At 39.2% G+C, this 20,511-nt stretch overlaps 1 pseudogene; it reads left to right on the top strand.

The window, feature by feature from the left end:
• The first annotated feature begins 269 nt into the window (after positions 1-269).
• LOC112654347 (14-3-3 protein zeta/delta-like) lies at positions 270-2,173 on the top strand (annotated as a pseudogene).
• The last annotated feature ends 18,338 nt before the right edge of the window (positions 2,174-20,511 follow it).

Raw genomic sequence — 20,511 nt, 5'->3', positions numbered from 1 at the left:
ATATCATAAATATTTTTTCTGGTGATTCTGTGTACTGTTTCATTTGTGCTTAGTAGCCTTTTAGTTATCTTTGTGTTTAAATGTGAGCAACTCTGAAAAAGAATGAATTTTATGTGCTTCCAAAAAGTCAAAGATGTGTGCTAAATTGGTTTGAATTGAAGTTTTTCAATTTTACATCACCTATTAATCACAGACTTGGAAACTTGGAAAAACTAAAGTCATAATGTTTGCAAGAAGTCATAAAAATGTCTAAGGAGGGTGTCTGTGGAGCCGCTGTAGCCTGTGAGCAGCCAGATCCACGGACAGAGTCTCAGCCTCGCCGCTGCCGCCCAGAGACTGCTGAGCACCCCTCTGTCCGCCGCCACCCACTCCAGACACAGAGCACCCAGTCATGGATGAAAATGAGCTGGTGCAGAAGGCCAAACTGGCCGAGCAGGCTGAGCGATATGATGACATGCCAGCCTGCATGAAGTCTGTAACTGAGCAAGGAGCTGAATTACCCAATGAGGAGAGGAATCTTCTCTCAGTTGCTTATAAAAATGTTGTAGGAGCCCCTAGGTCATCTTGGAGGGTCATCTCAAGTATTGAGCAACAGACGGAAGGTGCTGAGAAAAAACAGCAGATGGTTCAAGAATACAGAGAGAAAATTGAGAATGAGCTAAGAGATCTCTGCAATGATGTACTATCTCTTTTGGAAAAGTTTTTGATCCCCAATGCTTCACAAGCAGAGAGCAAAGTCTTCTATTTGAAAATGAAAGGACACTACTAGCGTTACTTGGCCAAAGTTGCTGCTGGTGATGACAAGAAAGGGATTGTGGATCAGTCACAACAAGCATACCAAGAAGCTTTTGAAATCAGCAAAAAGGAAATGCAACCAACACATCCTATCAGATTGGGTCTGGCCCTTAACTTCTCTGTGTTCTATTATGAAATTCTGAACTCCCCAGAGAAAGCCTGCTCTCTTGCAAAGACAGCTTTTGATGAAGCCATTGCTGAACTTGATACATTAAGTGAAGAGTCATACAAAGACAGCACGCTAATAATGCAATTACTGAGAGACAACTTGACATTGTGGACATCGGACACCCAAGGAGACGAAGCTGAAGCAGGAGAAGGAGGGGAAAATTAACCGGCCTTCCAACTTTTGTCTGCCTCATTCTAAAATTTACACAGTAGACCATTTGTCATTCATGCTGTCCCACAAATAGTTTTTTGTTTACGATTTATGACAGGTTTATGTTACTTCTATTTGAATTTCTATATTTCCCATGTGGTTTTTATGTTGAATATTAGGGGAGCAGAACCAGTTAACATTTAGGGAGTTATCTGTTTTCATCTTGAGGTGGCTAATATGGGGATGTGGAATTTTTATACTAGTTATAAATGTTTGGCATAGTACTTTTGGTACATTGTGGCTTCACAAGGGCCAGTGTTAAAACTGCTTCCATGTCTAAGCAAAGAAAACTGCCCACATCTTGGTTTGTCCTGGTGGGGAGTAAAAGAGAAAATTGGTTCCAGATACAGGTGTAGTTATTGTGGGTACTTTAAGGTTTAGAGCACTTACAAGGCTGTAGTAGAAATGGGTATCCCGTAGATACTACATGTGAACCACAAGTATCTGTGGAATACTCATTCTCAATGTGCACACCTTTGAGTACAGTTGCAGAAGTGTTCCTTTAGTTGTGACCCAATTTACTCTGGATAGGGGCAGAAACGGTTCACATTCCATTATTTGTAAAGTTACCTGCTGTTTGCTTTCATTATTTTTGCTACACTCCTTTTATTTGTATTTAAATGTTTTAGACAACCTAAGAACATATGTACAAGTAAAGATGCAGTAAAAATGAATTGCTTAATATCCATTACTTTATGTATATCAAGCATAGCAGCAAAACAAAAATCCCATGTATTTAACTTTTTTATTTTTAGGGTTTTTTTGTTTGTTTGGTTTGGTTTGGTTTTTTGCTTTTGTGATTCTTTTTTTTTTTTTTTTTTTTTTTTTTGATACTTGCCTAACATGCATGTGCTGTAAAAATAGTTAACAGGGAAATAACTTGAGATGATGGCTAGCTTTGTTTAATGTCTTATGAAATTTTCATGAACAATCCAAGCATAATTGTTAAGAACACGTGTATTAAGTTCATGTAAGTGGAATGAAAGTTTTATGAATGGACTTTTCAACTACTTTCTCTACAGCTCTTCATGTAAATTAGTTTCTTGGTTCTGAAACTTCTTTAAAGGAAATTGTACATTTTTGGAAATTTATTCCTTATTCCCTCTTGGCAGCTAATGGGCTTTTACCAAGTTTAAATACAAAGTTTATCATAACAAAATACTACTAATATAACTACTACTGTTCCCAACCATGTCCCATATTCCTCCCCTACCCTGGGAAAAAAAAAAAAAAGCTTTTTTTCAGAGACAGGGGATTGACTGGAAAAAAGTAATGTGTTCCATTTAAAATTTTGGTATATGGTATTTCCTAACTTAGGAAGCCACAATGTTCTTGGCCCATCATGACATTGGGTAGCATTAACTAAGTTTTGTGCTTCCAAATCACTTTTGTTTTTAAGAATTTCTTGATATTGTTATAGCCTGCCTTCAATTTTGATCCTTTATTCTTTCTGTCAGGTGCACAGGATTACCTTTTTTAGCCTTCTGTTCTTGTCACCAACCATTCCTACTTGGTGGCCATGTACTTGGATAAAAGGCTGCATGATCTTTCTGGCTCCACTCAATGTCTAAGGATACCTTGCTTCCTTTGCTTGCATCCCACAAACTATTTCCCTCATCCTATTTACTGCAGCAAATCTCTCCTTAGTTGATGAGATTGTGTTTATCTCCTTGTAAGCCCTACCTATCCTGAAAGGTCATTGTCTGCCTTTAAAATCCTTCCTCTTCCTCTCTTTAAATAATGATGGGGCTAAGTTATACCCAAAGCTCACCCTACAGACTATTTCCTCAGTACCTTGCAGAAAACACCAAACAAAAATACCATTTTAAAAGAGGTGTATTTTTTTTCTTTTAGAATGTAAGCTCCACAAGAGCAGGAACAATGTTTTCTGTATGTTCTATTGTGCCTAGTACACTGTAAATGCTCAATAAATATTGATGATGGGAGGCAGTGAGTCTTGATGATAAGGTTGAGAAACTGAAATCCCAAATACAAAAAAAAATGTCTAACGAGTATTTGAATATCATAGACTTCTTTGATTTACAATTTTATAAAATTTGAAAATTGTTCTTTCTACTTTACCATATTTCTATGGAGAACAATTCCACTTAATTCTGGCTATTTTTACAGTCTCTAGACATGTATCTATCATTGCTATAATCATTGTTTTATAGTGATACATACATGATCTCTAGTGATATATATATATATATACTTTTATTCTCCTCTATTCTTATATATTTTATTCATCTCCTTCATTAGATCACAACTGTCTTTGATGGAAATCATATCTACTGCTATTTCTTTTGACACTTTGCACAAAACCTCACAAAACGATATGCCCATTGTAGCAACTTAATAAACATTGGCTCATTGCCTGAAGGAAGCAATTGACAACTCAGTCATGAAGAATTCACAGTGGTGCATAAATTTATCAATTTATTTTTTACATTCCCGTGAGAGGTGATGCACCAAAATACTTTCTAATCTTAGGTGAGATCCTCTTGGTAATCAGAAAAGAAAAGGGAAAAAAATGTCACTTACATTCGTGGCTGTCTAATTTTGTGATAACAGGCTTTTCAGTGCATAGAAACTAAACTGCATGAATGAAAATGGAAAAGGATGTGTCTGATTGTGTGGGTTTCTTTAATTTGCTCCTTAAATTACTACCTAGATTTGGAATATTTGATGTCAATTTAGGAGACATATATTAACAACCATACTTCATTCGCACCCCCCTTTGGCACCATTTGTTTTTTTTTTTTTTTTTTTTTTTTTTAATTTTTATTTATTTATGATAGTGAGAGAGAGAGAGAGAGGCAGAGACACAGGCAGAGGGAGAAGCAGGCCCCATGCAGGGAGCCCGACGTGGGACTCGATCCCGGGTCTCCAGGATCGCGCCCTGGGCCAAAGGCAGGCGCCAAACCACTGCGCCACCCAGGGATCCCTGTTTTTTTTTTTAATTTATTTTTTATTGGTGTTCAATTTACTAACATACAGAATAACCCCCAGTGCCTGTCATCCATTCACTCCCACCCCCCACCCTCCTCCCCTTCTACCACCCCTAGTTCGTTTTCCAGAGTTAGGAGTCTTTATGTTCTGTCTCCCTTTCTGATATTTCCCACAAATTTCTTCTCCCTTCCCTTATATTCCCTTTCACTATTATTTATATTCCCCAAATGAATGAGACCATATAATGTTTGTCCTTCTCCCATTGACTTACTCCACTCAGCATAATACCCTCCAGTTCCATCCACGTTGAAGCAAATGGTGGGTATTTGTCATTTCTAATGGCTCAGTAATATTCCATTGTATACATAAACCACATCTTCTTTATCCACTCATCTTTCGTTGGACACCGAGGCTCCTTCCACAGTTTGGCTATTGTGGCCATTGCTGCTAGAAACATCAGGGTGCAGGTGTCCTGGCGTTTCATTGCATCTGTATCTTTGGGGTAAATCCCCAACAGTGCAATTGCTGGGTCGTAGGGCAGGTCTATTTTTAACTCTTTGAGGAACCTCCACACAGTTTTCCAGAGTGGCTGCACCAGTTCACATTCCCACCAACAGTGTAAGAGGGTTCCCTTTTCTCCACATCTTCTCCAACATTTGTGGTTTCCTGTCTTGTTAATTTTCCCCATTCTCACTGGTGTGAGGTGGGATATCATTGTGGTTTTGATTTGTATTTCCCTGATGGCAAGTGATGCAGAGCATTTCTCATGTGCATGTTGGCCATGTCTATGTCTTCCTCTGTGAGATTTCTGTTCATGTCTTTTGCCCATTTCATGATTGGATTGTTTGTTTCTTTGGTGTTGAGTTTAATAAGTTCTTTATAGATCTTGGAAACTAGCCCTTTATCTGATATGTCATTTGCAAATATCTTCTCCCATTCTGTAGGTTGTCTTTTAGTTTTGTTGACTGTATCCTTTGCTGTGCGAAAGCTTCTTATCTTGATGAAGTCCCAATAGTTCATTTTTGCTTTTGTTTCTTTTGCCTTCGTGGATGTATCTTGCAAGAAGTTACTGTGGCCGAGTTCAAAAAGGGTGTTGCCTGTGTTCTCCTCTAGGATTTTGATGAAATCTTGTCTCACATTTAGATCTTTCATCCATTTTGAGTTTATCTTTGTGTATGGTGAAAGAGAGTGGTCTAGTTTCATTCTTCTGCATGTGGATGTCCAATTTTCCCAGCACCATTTATTGAAGAGACTGTCTTTCTTCCAATGGATAGTCTTTCCTCCTTTATCGAATATTAGTTGACCATAAAGTTCAGGGTCCACTTCTGGGTTCTCTATTCTGTTCCATTGATCTATGTGTCTGTCTTTGTGCCAGTACCACACTGTCTTAATGACCACAGCTTTGTAGTACAACCTGAAATCTGGCATTGTGATGCCCCTAGATATGGTTTTCTTTTTTTTTTTTTTTTTTTTTTTTTTTTTTTTTAAAGTGGTTTTCTTTTTTAAAATTCCCCTGGCTTATTTGGGGTCTTTTCTGATTCCACACAAATCTTAAAATAATTTGTTCTAACTCTCTGAAGAAAGTCCATGGTATTTTGATAGGGATTGCATTAAACGTGTATATTGCCCTGGGTAACATGGACATTTTCACAATATTAATTCTGCCAATCCATGAGCATGGAATATTTTTCCATCTCTTTGTGTCTTCCTCAATTTCTTTCAGAAGTGTTCTATAGTTTTTAGGGTATAGATCCTTTACCTCTTTGGTTAGGTTTATTCCTAGGTATCTTATGCTTTTGGGTGCAATTGTAAATGGGATGGACTCCTTAATTTCTCTTTCTTCAGTCTCATTGTTAGTGTATAGAAGTGCCACTGACTTCTGGGCATTGATTTTGTATCCTGCCACGCTACCGAATTGCTGTATGAGTTCTAGCAATCTTGGGGTGGAGACTTTTGGGTTTTCTATGTAGAGTATCATGTCATCGGCGAAGAGGGAGAGTTTGACTTCTTCTTTGCCAATTTGAATGCCTTTAATGTCTTTTTGTTGTCTGATTGCTGAGGCTAGGACTTCCCGTACTATGTTGAACAGCAGTGGTGAGAGTGGACATCCCTGTCTTGTTCCTGATCTTAGGGGAAAGGCTCCCAGTACTTCCCCATTGAGAATAATATTTGCTGTGGGCTTTTCATAGATGGCTTTTAAGATGTCGAGGAATGTTCCCTCTATCCCTACACTCTGAAGAGTTTTGATCAGAAATGGATGCTGTATTTTGTCAAATGCTTTCTCTGCATCTAATGAGAGGATCATATGGTTCTTGGTTTTTCTCTTGCTGATATGATGAATCACATTGATTGTTTTACGGGTGTTGAACCAGCCTTGCGTCCCGGGGATAAATCCTACTTGGTCATGGTGAATAATTTTCTTAATGTACTGTTGGATCCTATTGGCTAGTAACTTGTTGAGAATTTTTGCATCCATGTTCATCAGGGATATTGGTCTGTAATTCTCCTTTTTGGTGGGGTCTTTGTCTGGTTTTGGAATTAAGGTGATGCTGGCCTCATAGAACGAATTTGGAAGTACTCCATCTCTTTCTATCTTTCCAAACAGCTTTAGGAGAATAGGTATGTTTCTTCTTTAAACGTTTGATAGAATTCCCCTGGGAAGCCATCTGGCCCTGGACTTTTGTGTCTTGGGAGGTTTTTGATGACTGCTTCAATTTCATCCCTGGTTATTGGCCTGTTCAGGTTTTCTATTTCTTCCTGTTCCAGTTTTGGTAGTTTGTGGCTTTCCAGGAATGCGTCCATTTCTTCTAGATTGCCTAATTTATTGGTGTATAGCTGTTCATAATATGTTTTTAAAATCGTTTGTATTTCCTTGGTGTTGGTAGTGATCTCTCCTTTCTCATTCATGATTTTATTAATTTGAGTCTTCTCTCTCTTCTTTTTAATAAGGTCGGCTAATGGTTTATCATCTTATTAATTCTTTCAAAGAACCAACTCCTGGTTCTGTTGATCTGTTCCACAGTCTCGATTTCGTTGAGTTCTGCTCGAATCTTTATTAACTCTCTTCTTCTCCTGGGTGTAGGATCTATTTGCTGTTTTTTCTCTAGCTCCTTTATGTGTAAGGTTAGCTTTTGTATTTGAGTTCTTTCCAGTTTTTGAATGGATGCTTGTATTGCAATGTATTTCCCCCTTAGGACTGCTTTTGCTGCATCCCAAAGATTTTGAACGGTTGTATCTTCATTCTCATTAGTTTCCATGAATCTTTTTAATTCTTCCTTAATTTCCTGGTTGACCCTTTCATCTTTTAGCAGGATGGTCCTTAACCTCCACATGTTTGAGGTCCTTCCAAACTTCTTGTTGTGATTTAGTTCTAATTTCAAGGCATTATGGTCTGAGAATATGCAGGGGACGATCCCAATCTTTTGGTATTGGTTCAGACCCGATTTGTGACCCAGCTTGTGGTCTATTCTGGAGAAAGTTCCATGTGCACTTGAGAAGAATGTGTATTCAGTTGAGTTTGGATGTAAAGTTCTGTAGATATCTGTGAAATCCATCTGGTCCAGTGTATCATTTAAAGCTCTTGTTTCTTTGGAGATGTTGTGCTTAGAAGACCTATCGAGTATAGAAAGAGTTAGATTGAAGTCACCAAGTATAAGTATATTATTATCTAAGTATTTCTTCACTTTGGTTATTAATTGATTGATATATTTGGCAGCTCCCACATTCGGGGCATATATATTGAGGATTGTTAAGTCCTCTTGTTGGATAGATCCTTTAAGTATGATATAGTGTCCCTCTTCATCTCTCACTACAGTCTTCGGGGTAAATTTTAGTTTATCTGATATAAGGATGGCTACCCCTGCTTTCTTTTGAGGACCATTTGAATGGTAAATGGTTCTCCAACCTTTTATTTTCAGGCTGTGGGTGTCCTTCTGTCTAAAATGAGTCTCTTGTAGACAGCAAATAGATGGGTCCTGCTTTTTTATCCAGTCTGAAACCCTGCGCCTTTTGATGGGGTCATTAAGCCTGTTCAAGTTCAGAGTTACTATTGAGAGATATGAGTTTAGTGTCACCATGATATCTATTCAGTCCTTGTTTTTGTGGATTGTTCCACTGAACTTCTTCCTAAAGGGGAATTTTAAGAGTCCCCCTTAAAATTTCTTGCAGAGCTGGTTTGGAGGTCACATATTCTTTCAGTTCCTGCCTGTCTTGGAAGCTCTTTATCTCTCCTTCCATTTTGAATGAGAGCCTTGCTGGATAAAGTATTCTTGGTTGCATGTTCTTCTCATTTAGGACCCTGAATATATCCTGCCAGCCCTTTCTGGCCTGCCAGGTCTCTGTGGAGAGGTCTGCTGTTACCCTAATACTCCTCCCCATAAAAGTCAGGGATTTCTTGTCTCTTGCTGCTTTAAGGATCTTCTCCTTATCTTTGGAATTTGCAAGCTTAACTATTTGATGTCGAGGTGTTGAACGGTTTTTATTGATTTTAGGGGGGGATCTCTCTATTTCCTGGATCTGAATGCCTGTTTCCCGTCCCAGATTAGGAAAGTTTTCAGCTAGGATTTGTTCAAATACATATTCTGGCCCTCTGGCCCTTTTGGTGCCCTCGGGAACCCCAATTAAACATAGGTTTTTCTTCCTCAGGCTGTTTATTTCCCTTAATCTATCTTCATGGCCTTTTAATTGTTTGTCTCTTTTTTCCTCAGTTTCCCTCTTTGCCATCAACTTGTCTTCTATGTCACTCACTCGTTCTTCCACCTCGTTAACCCTCGTCGTTAGGACTTCGAGTTTGGATTGCATCTCATTCAATTGATTTTTAATTTCTGCCTGATTAGCTCTATATTCTGCAGTCATGAAGTCTCTTGAGTCCTTTATGCTTTTTTCTAGAGCCACCAGTAGCTGTATAATAGTGCTTCTGCATTGGCTTTCTGACATTGAGTTGTAATCCAGATTTTGTAACTCTGTGGGAGAGAGGACTGTTTCTGATTCTTTCTTTTGAGGTGAGGTTTTCCTTCTAGTCATTTTGCTCAGTGCAGGGTGGCCAAAAGCAAGTTGTATTGGGAAAAGGAGAAAAAGAGAGAGAGAGAAAGAAGGAAAGAAAAGACAAAAAAAAAGAAAAAAGAAAAAAAAGAAGAAAAAAGAGAAAGAAAAAGAAAGAAAGGAAAAAAAGGGTGGGGGAAGGAAACAAATCAAAAAGCAAAAAACAACAACAACAACAAAAACAAAACAAAACAAAACAAAAAAACCACCGGGGAGTATCTTCTGATTCTGTGTACCCTTGACTTCCCCTGGAACTTGTCCGTCTAGCTGGTGTTCTGGGGGAGGGGCCTGTTGTGCTGATTTTCAGGTGTTAGCAGTTGGGGGAGCTGCTGTGCCCCTGCCTGGTGCAGGGCTCAGTGGGGGTTGTTTACCCCGTGAGTCCCCAGGAGGAACAACCCCAGTAGCGGCGGCCAGCTCTGCAGCCCTGGATTCAGCCCCCGCAGGAACTCCAGAGCTCTCGGTCTGCAGGGCCTGGAGGCTCCGGGGCGGGGCCGCTGATCTGCTCAGCTGGGGCAGGAGCGTCCTTGCTGTCCTGGGCCCTCCCGGCCTCTGCCTGTCCCGGGGGAGGCCGGATCCTGGGCTGTGTCCCGGCGCCCTGTGCTCCAGGGCCTGCGCTTGGTTTCGCGCTCCCAGCCGCACAGCCCCCTCCGCGGAGCCGCCGCACGAGCCCCTCCGAGCTGCTCCCAGAGCGCACAGCCCCAACAACCATACTTCATAAGAGAAGAAAAACATTTCCTAAGATAATACAAAAATGCAAAACAACATTTGTTTGAAGATGGATGGGCTTTGAATCTGGATATTCCTGAGTTTAGATCTCGGTTCTGCATTTATTCATGGTGTGACCTTGCATAGGTAACTTACCCTCTCAGAGACTTGATTACCCCAACTGTAAGAGAGGAATAAAAAAACCCTACACGTAGCATTGATATGAGGACTCAATGAATTAGAACCTGTAAAATGTCAAGTACTGCTAGCATGAACAAATGCCTACCTAATGTTCTTCTTAAATCTTCTTCCATAAAATCTCTCCTTTTGTTACAGATGGTAGTTGCTGGAAAGGTAGCTGATGAGGGGAAGAAATATATAAATGATTAGATAGTCGCTGCAACAGGTAGCAATCCTCCCACACCAATTTCTCCTCTCCTGCCACTCCACCTCCTCACTGTAGGCAAGGTTCATTAGCAACAGCAATCTCCTCAAAAAATCAAGCTTAGGGATGCCTGGGTGGCTCAGTTCCTTAAGTGTCTGCTTTCAGCTCAGGTCATGATCCCAGGATTATGGGATCCAGCAGAGAGCTTGCCTCTCCCTTTCCCCCTTCCTCTGCCTGTAGCTCTGCCTACTTGTGCGCGTGCGCTCTTTCTCTGTCAAATAAATAAATAAAATCTTAAAAACAAAACAAAACAAACCCAAACTGTTAAGGGCCCTGCACAACATTTATCTGCCTAGTTTTCCTCTTTCCCCATAACTTTCATTCTTAAATGGAAGATAAGGTTATGACATCTGCTCACCAAAATCTTCAATAACCATTAGAGACTTGTCAGTCCCAAGTCTGGTCAATGCATCCTACCAGTCTCTCCCTGCTGCAGGTCCTCACGCAGTCCACCAGAACTCTGACCTTACAGCGTAGCTCTGGTGCTATCTTTCCCATGTAAAGAACACTCTGGCACTCCCCATTTTGTAAAGTTGAACTACTTACTATGGTTCTTGTGACTTTCCATAACTAAAACCCACCTGCCTATCTACTCTTTTCTCTTGATACATCTTGTCATGAGATCAAAGAGTTGTTGGTAAGTCCTGGACATGTCCTAAACCACATGCCTTAACTATTACTGTTCTTTCCACTTGATATGTCCATTTCCACTTTCAACCATTAAAATCCTAACCTTTCTATAAAATACAATGAACACATCTTACTATTTTTGGTTTAACCTATCTTAAACTTTCTCATCCCTTCTTCCTTATCTGAACACCAACTCAACATTCAAGTTCCAAATGTGGAAGCCATTTTCTCTTTGAAGCCCTCTACAACCTTCCCACCTCCATAACCTCAAGTAGAAGTGACCACCTGACACATATTCCCCTACGGGTCTCCCTCCATCACAGTGCTAGTCTCACTTACCCATATTTCCCCCATTTACACCCCAGGGACCTCTGAAATGCCCAATCAAAACAACATCAAGGTTGGAAACTGCTGCTCTACATACGAAAATTGACTAAAATTACTCAAGTTTGAAAAATACCTCATGAAAATCCCACCTTAAGGTTACAAGTATTAGTTTTTCAAAAGACTGCCCATGGGAAATATTGGATAGAAAGAAATCTTAAATATCTTCATCCAAATATGAGACTGAAGCCAGAAGGAATATGAACAAACAGGACAAAAGACAAGAAAGAGGGCATACGCATTTGGGAAAGATTAAAACTAATACATACTGCACTCAGCAAACTTTTTTGACTGTAGACTATATTCAGAGCTCTGTGCAAAAAGTTATTTTAAGAGCCTAGGGATTATGATGATGTCAGATCTGAGAGCCTTATTTTTTTTTTTTTTTTAATAAAGGCAGACTGCCACACGCAGCACCTCATCTGGATGTGTCTGGAGTCTGGGAAGCTTCATTCACAGACTCCAGAACAAATGTGCTCCCTACAAATGAACCTTGAGAGCTTGTTTGGAGGTTCTGACACAGCTACTCCAACACCCTCCACTGAAGAACAGTCCTCTTTTTTCAGGGAAGATTGTCCTCTTTGACCAATCGTTGGGAAGGTCACACATGGAGCAGTGAGAGAGGAAGGGGACACCCACCTAGCCAGCCAGAGGGGCCAAATCAGCCCTGGTGATCGATGGAGTGACAGACGTCACAACCAGATTGCCCTCACATCTGAGAGACATTTCTTTAGAGAGAGAGAGAGATGGGGGAGGTTGAGGGGGCATGTGCACAAGAGAGAGACTCTTAAACAGCCTCCACACCTAGCACAGAGCCCAGTGCGGGGCTCAGTCTCACCCTGAGATCCTGCTCTGAGCCAAAATCAAGAGTCTGGCACTTCACAGAATGAACCACCCAGGTGCCTCCCTAGAGACATTTCTGAGCCTAGAATCAACATGAATTGGTGACTGAACATGAAGTGGAGGGTATGTGAGAGGGAGTAATCAGAGATGACTCAGAAAGCAAGAGGAGGAGGATAGTGCAGTCACTAACCAAGATAAGGAAACACAGAGCAAAGAGAAAAATGGTATGGAATATATAATGGAGTGTGTCGATGGGAGAAGGGGGGTTCCAGAGGCCACAATGGAAAGAGGGGCAATCAGTAAGACAAGGGCCAGGCAGGTGAGGTCAGCATGGATCGAGATGAAATGGCAGTGAGAGTTTGGGAAAGGATGGCAGGCCAAGGAAGGCGTCCTTGCCTTCTGGCTGATAATCCTGAGTCACAGAAGAGTCAGAAAATTATCTCAGGGCCTGGAGGGACGTGGTAATGATGGAATAGGACAATGCATCCGAGTCTGGTTCCAATACTCCAAGTGGGACTCTGATTTCACAGTTCTACAGCGTCCTCCTAAAAATACTTTCCTAGATGCCTTATCCTGGAGGAACTCTCACAGTGGTTCAACTTCATGGAATCACTGCTTGGGGCGTAAGACATAATCAAAGGTATCGGGCTTTCAAACTGTGCTCTGCAAAGCCCTAAGGACTTCATGGAGGGGCAGCAGGGTCCAAAGAACGCTGAAGAGATTGAGGTCTGAGTACCTACCCTCATCCAGTGAGATATCCTCTGAATTTGTTTTACATGGGGGCTTCTCAGAAACAGGTCCCTACTAAAAAGAATTCTACAGTTAAGAAAAAAAAGTTTTTTTTTAAAAAAAAGAAAAATATTTAGAATTAACTGAAGTGTCTTAATCAATAATGAATTATAACTTAAGTAATTTGTTATGCATCATAAAGCAATGTGGTTTATAAATTTTCCATAAACTACAGTGGATTTAAGAGTATCCCATTAATAATGTCACTCTCACTGACATTTCCAGCTGCATTTTTGAGTGAGAGAAAAAAAGAATAATGATATTACTAGTGTAGTAGGAATTTCACAAAATCCAGCTATATTCATGGGACTGTGTTATTGATATGAAAGTTCTCCTTCGTTAAGTATTGATGGGAATAAATGTTGACAACTGGTGATTTCGTGATATCCAAAGCCCTTAATACCTGTAGAATATTCAATTCACCCACTTCCAATCCAGAACCAGGGAAGAACAAATGACTCACTGAAGGCTCAGAGAGTGGTGTCCTTTCTAAGGCCCAAAAGTCAGACCTGTGGACACCCTTATACAAAGGGGTTTCATGTAAACATTTCATAGCGATAATGATTCAAACAAGGCTAAAACCTATTCAGAAAAGCCAAATCAGAGCAAGAGCATTACATCTAGCAAGGAGAAAGGGAGGAGCAAATAATTGAAGTATGAGTCAGGGTGGTGAGGAAGGAGACTGACTCAAAGCAAATTCAGGCCCTTAGATGTGTGGAGCGTGGGAATGCCAAGCTTTTAGGCATTAGCCGGGGCAGGCAAATGGATGCTTGAGTCCACCTCAAAGAGCATTTACTTCTTTAAGCCTCAGCAACAATGGCTTTTTAAAACTATGCCTCAACTCAGATAAGAACACATGGGAAGCTTCAAATAAGCAGAAGAGAAAAATACACTTTATAAGATTTGATTAACAGTATGGTTTCACAAGACCCTCAGCTACAACTGTCTGTGAAAATCATAAAATATTTACTGGTGTATCTTATTTAGGGTCGTGTTTCCACATGTACTGTCTCAGCCCATCTTCTAGGCGTGATGAGATTTGCAAAGTGAATAAAGACTGGATGTAGGGAACAGTCGGGGGAAGGGGGGAAGGGGTGCCTGGCTACTGGGACTTGAAACTGAACTTTGCTGACAAGATACAAATTTAAAAACCAGAAACAGCATCTTCGGAGCAAGTCATTGTATACGATATAAACAGAGTTCCCTGGGAATGCAATTGTTAGAGGGCATAATGCAGTGATAAAGCAAAGACAGAGAGAGCAGTTTTAACTACAGGCAGTAACCATAGGAGAGGAGTGCTCTAGAGCACTAAAGAGATAGAATTGGACACAATGGATAGACCAACACTCATTTAACTCCAGATTTAGAGTAGAAGTTGATCAAGCTTGTTAGTAAGATCCAATGTTAGTAAGATCCAAGACACCAGGACCTGCCTGTCACTTCAATAAACTCTTGTTCCTCTTTGTCATATCTCCTTCATTCATATGCTTGGCAACAAAAATATTATAATAATTTATATCATCAATAATAATAAATAGAATATTTAGAATAAATAGAATAATAAATAGAATAAATAGAATAATATAGAATAAGTAATTTCATTTAACAGTCATAATAAGCCAACCAGTGTCATTAGGAATAATGGTGCCAACAGGTATCTTTAACTTTCTCTTTCTTTCTCTCTCTCAGCCACTCTCCATTGTTTGATATGAAAAGCTGACTTTTTTGAAATGTGCTAGGCCAACTCACTATAAATTCCCCTTCCAATCAGCTTGCCAGCACAAGCCACCTCTAAATAGAAATTCTGAAACAATCTCTGGTTATTATCCCCACACATGAGGAGTTAAGACTGAAAAGTTAGGTGATATGCTCAAGGTCACATTGCCAGGATTCAAATCCAAGTGCTCTGACCACAGATACACTGGAACTGGAAGACTCAGAAACCTATTCCAGTAGCCATGTGGTTTGCCCTCATGAATCTGGTAGGTCATTCATCCCCACTCAAGCAACAGGCATCCCCTGAAATGCAGTGGTCAGCTGTTACTCATTCTTGTGACTCAGCTTCCCTTCATCTCAGCACCTGTTGACTGTGTTCTCCCTCTATCACTGCTACTACTCTTGCTGTGCCTCACCTTAAAAATTCCCAAAAAGTGAGGATCCACTATAGTTGGTAGGTCATTATCCAAAATGGAACCCTCCTATAGTATGTTAAAAAACATTTGAGGAAAGCCTCTGATGTGAAAGAGATAAAACAAACAGATGGAAGAAAGCAAATTGGAAAAACTCTGCAGTGAGAAGAAAAGCTCAAAATGTATTAATATACTCACAGAAATAAAGAGAAAAATATATCCAAGAACCAATAGGATGGATTTTTTAAAAGGCTATTTGGAAATAAAAGAGTTCTTGAAAAAAATTTTTTAAGATGATAGTAGAGTTAGAGTGAATAAGCCAACAGTGGAAATAAAATGAAATACTAAAAAAAAAAAAAATCCAATTAATCCAAAAGAAGGCAGAAAATATGAAAAATAACCAATGACTAAATGGGACAAACAAAAAGTCAATGGTAAAATGGTCAATTAAACCCAACCAGATAGATAAATGCATTACATGAAAATGGTCTAACCACTACAATTAAAAGGCAAAGGTTATCATCTGTATTGATTGGGAAAGAAAGATCCAAGTATATGTTGTGTACAAGAAGCCACTTTAAATGTAAAAATAGGTTTAAAGTAAAAGGATGAAAAAAGATGTATGATGAAAGCCAGCCAAGAGCACAAAAAATGTTTTGGTATAATTGAAGTGGTTCATATACTGATTAAACATACATTGTCAAAATTGACTAAACTGTTCACTTAAATGGGTGTGCTTTGTTGTATATAAATTATACACACCATATAGTTTAAACATCACCATGAAGCTGATGTTTAAAATTTTTTTAAATGATTGTAGAAATTAAAAACACAATAGAAATCCTGAAATAAATATTAAGCAAATCACTCAGAAATAGAAAAATACGGAATTGGTCTATAGTAGAACAATGATAGGAACATCAGAGAATTAATTCAGGAGATCCAACCTCATTAAATAGGGGTGTTCCAGAAGAACATGCAGAAAGAGGAAATAAAAATCAACTTCAGAAAATATGAACAGAATTGAAGGATGTGAGTTTCCAGGCTGAATGTCCAACAGGGTGGGTGAAAACAGACCCACATTAAGGTGCATTCTTGTAAAAATTCAGGCCACTAGGAAGAACAAATACAAAAAAAAAGCTTTCAGAGACCACAGGTTTTACACACAAACCATCAAAAATAATGATGGCATTTCAGCTTCTCATTAACAACAGCAGAAGCTGCGAAACAACAGAACGATGCCTTTAAAATTGCACAGGAAAATGGTTTGCCTCCTAGAATTTTGTATCCAACAAACTATCACTCCTGACTATAATTGAGTCTGAAGGTGGAATAAATACATTTTAAAATATGCAAGTCTCAAAAACTTTGCCGCTTATCCTTTCTTTCTCAGGCAGCTACTGATGGATGTTATCCGATAAAATGCCAGAGCAGATGAAGAAAAAGACTCAGAACTGAAGAACCAGAGGTTCCTACACAAGAAAGGAGAGGAAGGAAATACCAGGATAAGATCCAAGGACAGCTGGGCAGCAGGGATTGAAAGCAAGTTTTGAAAGCCACTGCCTAAATTTAAGTGAGTTAGAAGTTCCTGGGGAAGTTATTTCCCAAAGATGAAACTGATAGAATATCGGATGTGTTCATGAGAGATTTAGACAGCTGGGTGCGAATTGGGGCTTGAATTTGTGATAAACTCATTAAAAGAATAATCATCAACAAAAAAAAAAAAAAAAGAATAATCATCAACAAAAAGATAATTATGAATTCCAGGAAAATCCCAATTTGTCCATAAAAATAATTATATTACATTACTCAAGTGTAACTAGCATTTGCATAGTTGTAGTTCTTTAAATGCATATAGATCCAATGAAATTTTTCAGTACTATGAAACTTTACTGAGAGGATGGCGGAATGGATGGATGGATGGATGGATGGTGTGTGTGTGTGTGTGTGTGTGTGTGTGTGTGTGTGTGATTGGGGTGGGCGAGGAGGGGAGGGAAAGAGAGCTAAGCCTTCACCTCCCATAGTCGGAAAGTAGTAGATAACATCTAAAACTGAAAAATTAAGAAGTAACAACCCATTAAAGTTATTGGTGCCTTTTCACAATGAGCCTTACAGAACTTTGTTTCTTTATACAATCTCAATGTAGCACTTCGATATAAGGAAAATTTTATTTTAAAAAAATATGGAAAAGCCTAAAAGATAGTTTTTAATAAGGCTAAAGCAAATTGGGAGAGCAGCAGTTAAAAAGATTTACAGGAGTGGATATCACATTGCTTCTCCCTGAATCCTTCATTCCTCCTTCCTGCTGAGTAGACGCATCACATAAAAATATGACTAGCGGTAGTAAAGTGAGGCCCTCACATAACTCGTTATATTATTTGTGAGACTGACACAGTCTCTCTCTGAAGAGCTCAGCTGTTGTACTGAGAATATTAAGCATGGAACATGTTAACGCTATGAAATTAAAAACAAGGGATGTGTATGGAAAGAGGAATGAGAATGAGAGATTACAAAGAGCAAATGAAATCAAATCTTCATTAGAAGATAATTAAGATCAAGCCCCTGAATAATTCTATAGCTTCCCCAGGACATTAATGATAGAAACTGGTAGTGTTATTAGTTTTCTCATGAACCATTCCCTCAAGAGGTCAGTATCCCCACTATTTATCACTTACATCTTTTGCTGTTCTGAAAACACTCAAATATGCTTTGACCATCTGAAGTTATCAAAAACCAACCTATGCCAGTTTACTAAGATTGCCTGAGTCTAGTTTGGGAAAATATATTATCAGAACTGCCTGTGGCTTAATCTCTCTGTTACTGGTGCTTTGCTCTGCTCTTTGGAAGGCCAAATAATAAGTTAAAATAATCTGGCCTGGCTCAGTCCTGCATTCCTGGAACTTTTCTTTCTGTTTTGCCCTTTACCAGACATTGGGTCATGAACTTGGGAAAGACTGGGAATACCTGGCTATAACATTAACTCTTTGGGCTCTAAGTTTGTCTACTATTGAATGGAACTGACTAAAAATCATTAGCCAGAGTCAAGAACATCTCCCCATTCTCATTATGAGTTGGTCTGTTTATCTCCTTAGAACTCCCTTTAAAAATTAAAAAAAAACAAAACACTATTTAAATAAATAAATAAATAGATAGATAGATAGATAGCAGGGCTTGAAAAAGAAAACAGTGATAACTAATTTTATCCTGACTTTAAAATATGAGAACAAAAATAAATAAATAAAAATAAAATAAAATAAAATACAAGAACAAAGAGAGTTTAATCAAAGAGGACCTGACATTAATTCCCTTTTATCACCCACTTTCTCCATGGTGACCATCATGTTAGACCCTTTATATAAAGTTATCTCTAATCATCAATATAATTCTTTATGGTAGCTATTATATCTGTAAATTACAAGTCGAGCACACCAAAGCTTTAAGTAACACAGTCTTCCCTAGAGCACCTGATGGGCCACAGAAGCAGCATCTTCAGCTGGAATCCCATCTTTCCATAATTATAATCTTCTACTGTAAGGAGGTCTGTCCTGGTAACAAAATTATACAAATCCCAAAGTTGTTGCAAGGATTAAATAAATAAAAAATAACAATACAACTGAAGCTCTGAGACCGATGCCCTAAACACATGTGTTTAATACACGTTGGCTGTTATTGAAATTATTGTCATTAGAGATTTAATAAGAATAGTAATCTTACCTTCCTTTCCTTTTTATTTCCTCTTGTCCTTTGGCCAAAAGGAAGTAAGAGATGCAATATGCCTTTAAATAGAAACAGATAGGTGGCTTCATGACTTAAAGAGATTTAATTAAATGTTCTTTCTCCAGGAGATCTTCTCTGTTGATCAGTACACAGGTCTGTAGGACAGAACCTGTTCTGAAAGTCATAATCTGGCTATTTATCCAGAATTACTACCCTGTACAAAATCTACTGTCCTGTCCGGTTTAGTTCTTTGGTAAGACTGCTACTGAAGTATTCATACTGCTTCCTGTGAGTTCCAGGGCCAGCATCATAAAGTGATGCTTATGACTCATTCCCTTCTCTCACCCACGTAGAGTAGAGGTGAGACCAAGATGAAGTTTGCATGGATTTCCAACACCCTTCCATTAGCTAACTCATAGCACAGTTCTACTTGGATAAAACAGCCACCACACTTCCAGAGGCTGTAGCAATCAGCTGCCTAAGTGCAATTATTCCCCTCAAGAGCCTCTCCTAATGTTACTTAAGCCCTCAACCAATCAGGCTTCATGCACTTATCTTACAGTTTTCCCTATGGGCTCCCTCCCACATTGTGACATATTTTTAACATTCATATAAATCTCCTCCCTTCATCCTCTCCCCACAAATACCAGCCAGTTGCAGGTGAGTTTTCTTTGTTCTCCTCACATGAGCTTCTCCATACCAGGGTCTTTAATTAAATCTTGACTGCCTTTCTGACTCAATCCCTTACCTCCCACCTCCAGGCTGTTAGTGGATTCACAGCTGCTGTAAGGCTCCTCATCTCCACCTCCTTCTCCCTCTCTCCTCTTTAGGCCTCTCTTGGAGTTTCTTCTAACAATGATGTGAGAAGTGAGTTCTTTGGTCTTCTCCTCAAGTGGCTGCCCATAGGAAAAATTAGAAAAGAAAAAAGAAAAAGCTCAGAATCTGGGAAACAATATTTCATTACTTATTACTCTAAACAAATACTTGCCTTAATCATGACAGTGCATAAATGAGTATAGATATAATTATTCCGTTATTAGAAAGGAACATTACAATAGTGCCTCTCATAAGACCCGCATGTGTGAACGTTCATCCATATATGAATCCATCCAATAAAAATACCTGATTTGCCTGCCATGTGCTAATCACTGTGGTAATGCCAGAGATACAAAAGGGAATCAGATGGAAAGTGGATTCAAGGAGGAAGGGCCAGACTAGGACCAAGGAAGCCAGGTAAGACAATAGTGCAATAGTGTAGTAGTACAGGCAAATAATGATAAGGTCCCAAAAGAACCCAAATAGGGGCAGTGGAGCTAGGAAGCAGGGCAGAGACACAAGATAAAAGGAGAGTATATCAGAAGGATTGTGGGCATTTTTTTAGAAGGATGTGGGTATTTTTTGTGTGCAAGATTCAGGGGGAAAAGAAACAAAAGTCTAGGGTGCCTTCAAGATTTCTGGATAAAAAAAAAAAAAAAAAGATTTCTGGATAAGACTAGGTACATGATGTTATCATTCCCTGTCAGAGCGCTAGGAAAAAATCAGTTTGGAGGGAAATAATGGATACATTTTGGAAACTGAGATACCTATGGCACATCAAGGTGCAGGTAACTACTAAGTATTTAGATTAAAGCTAGATATATAAGTCTGTTGGGTTAAATACTTGCCACAGAGTAGAATCTCAATGTCCTCAGTGGGTAGCAAAG

This window comes from Canis lupus, chromosome 15, assembly GCF_003254725.2.
Source record: "Canis lupus dingo isolate Sandy chromosome 15, ASM325472v2, whole genome shotgun sequence".
NCBI classification, from domain to species: domain Eukaryota; kingdom Metazoa; phylum Chordata; class Mammalia; order Carnivora; family Canidae; genus Canis; species Canis lupus.
Note: the sequence above shows the minus strand (reverse complement) of the source record. Positions and strands in the feature narration are given on the sequence as shown.